The sequence below is a fragment of the Takifugu flavidus genome, chromosome 14 (assembly GCF_003711565.1).
Source record: "Takifugu flavidus isolate HTHZ2018 chromosome 14, ASM371156v2, whole genome shotgun sequence".
In the NCBI taxonomy this organism is placed as follows: Eukaryota; Metazoa; Chordata; class Actinopteri; order Tetraodontiformes; family Tetraodontidae; genus Takifugu; species Takifugu flavidus.
In genome coordinates this window covers 10,565,826-10,568,367 of record NC_079533.1, presented here as the reverse complement: position 1 = coordinate 10,568,367, position 2,542 = coordinate 10,565,826, and positions in this window count along the sequence as shown.

The window sequence follows — 2,542 nt, the reverse complement described above, 5'->3', positions numbered from 1 at the left end:
ATGCACAAGGTTAGCTTACTGCAACCACTGGTGTCCTGAGCAAACACCTGCTAAGTGGCCCTCCTACCAGAGAGATTTCCATTTTCCTTTAGCAAACAGTGACACCTCATGCCCTCTTGCTCCCACTAGACCCTTCCATCTTTTAAAACAGTTTGCTCAGCCTCTAATTCCCCTTTCTTCTGGACAAGAAGCAAAATAAATGGGCGAAACGTACGACCACATTATTTGTGCGATTTTTGTGCCAAATAAATAGGCTACGATAATTTTCCCATCTGATGAGGTGCGCATCACATCTTACTGGTGTAATGTGCCAAATCAACCCCCGGTAGTGTGTGGGATACGTCACACTCCTTAGCATAATGGGATTACAGCTGCGCGAGCCTCTGAAAACAGCTAACCTTTTTACTGTAGCTATGGCAACAATGGCATTGTACACTGCTAATTTATCCTTGCAATTAAAGACTAAGGACCTCCACAGCAACGTTGCACACCTTTAAATACCCCCTTTCCTGCCCCGGGCGTGCAAAATAACAACCGTGCCCAGGCTTTTGCCAAAACACTCTCAGCGTGCTTAAAAACGCCGCTTTCTCTGTAATCTGAACCGTAACAGTGACGGTATGAGTACAGCACAGGTTACTATGGTAATATAAGAAGGCTTAGGGAGAGAATCTTGAAACTAGCTTTCATTCCGTCTTGTACTGTCTTCCTCAAAGTCCTGCCCTGTTGTCCAGTTCTGTGTTTTATATGTTCCACTTGAGCTGCTTAGTGCCTGTCATCCAAAAAGAGCAGATTTGAAAAAGGACACCGTAAACCATGAAAGAAATAAGAGATGGCTGCTTATAACAGATCCAGCCCATTTTCGCAGCATATTTTAAACCTAATCCCTCTCCAGCGGAGTGAGAAACTGACATGTTGCAGTGCATTTCATTTTTCAGCACGCTGTAAGTGCACTTTGCCTTGTCAGTGAATCTTCTGCAGCAGTACAGATGGTAGCGCGGGGTGTAAATTGTCAGAGCTTGTCAGGGATTTTTTTTAACAAACAGCCGCGTGGTTATTGCAGAAAGTTATGAATTTTAATGCCGGATTGTTGGCTGCAAGTTATTATTATGCCGGTTGGCTTATGTGACTTAGTAACACTGACAAAGGACGCTTTTAAACCTGGTAAAATGTGAGAGGATAGTTGGTCCAAAAGCCAATTGGATCTTATCTTATCTGCCCTCCTGACCACTGGTCCTGGCTGGACTCAGCAACGGTGCTTTCATGGTGCTTGCTTTGGCGGGCCGACGCACCAGGACTCTGATTCCAGTTTTTGTTTTATTCAGCAAGTGTAGAAGACGGTTCAGGCTTTCTGTCCACGCTTCCATGCTGGCTTCCTTCTCCCTTTTTTCACTGTACTCTGGCCCAAAGCTGATTCCACCTCCTGCAATTAGCACAACATGAAGCCACCGCTCTTTAAAGCAACCGAGATAACGACCATTTCTTCTCCAGCTCTAAGCTAACTCAGACTCTGTACAGGCGAGTAACGATAAAGGATTATATAAATAAAACCACCTGGAAAGCACAAGCAACTCTCCCCCTGCACTATCGGGCCGGCACGGCTCCATAAACAGACATTCTAACAGACTCTAACCGTTCGGAGGCACGATTGTCTTTAGCTGTCACTCAGGCTCCTCACACACCTGCAAAGACCAGATAAGAGTTTGTTTTGCTGGAACCATCACATCCTGCTGTATAATCTCCTCAGATAAGTTGGAAGTTAAGCAAACACTGTTTGAAAAGAGAGAACAGGCATCGCAGTAGCTGAACTCACCGAGTTAAAATATTTATCTCCAGCCTCCCATTTTCCAATAAGTACTGCGGAGATGCTGCCCGCTGACAGGCTCATCTGGCCTCCCACCACAGTCGGATGTTTTCTCAGGAACACTGAGCACAGCTTGATAAGTCGACATCACAGTGCTGCAAATCTGATTTTGACACCCTGACTTCATTTGCAACATTACTGCAAACAGCGTGGCTCTCCTAAAATAATAAATTCATTAATGATTCCCCCTCCGTTCACGTCTCATGACTGGAACGGATCCAGCAACATGTTGGGAGTCGGCGTGAGAAGGTGGAACATCCCGCCAGCTTGACAACGAGTCAGCAAGAACTTCTTTTGGTTTGCAACAGACGAGGGCAGGGGAAAGGAATTTGTATGTCATGTAAAACAAGAAGCACACACACACACACACACACACACACACACACACACACCAAATACTTAATTACATCCTGCTGACAGATACTTAAACATCAGCTGGAGCTCTGCCTTCCTTTAATTCCTCCCATCAACATGCTGATATAAGATAAAAGATAAAAGCAGATAAAAGGAGACAGGTGACGTTTGTTTTCCTGTCTCTTCATGAGGGCGTTTCCATGACGTCGGAGCTTTTTTTTGAAGCTCGCCCAAGCTCCGTCACAGTGGGGCGTTTCACTGAGCCAGATGTGCAGGAACATGTTTATCTGGTCGCTTAGCAACGGTCTAGCCTGGCTGCTTTTCACA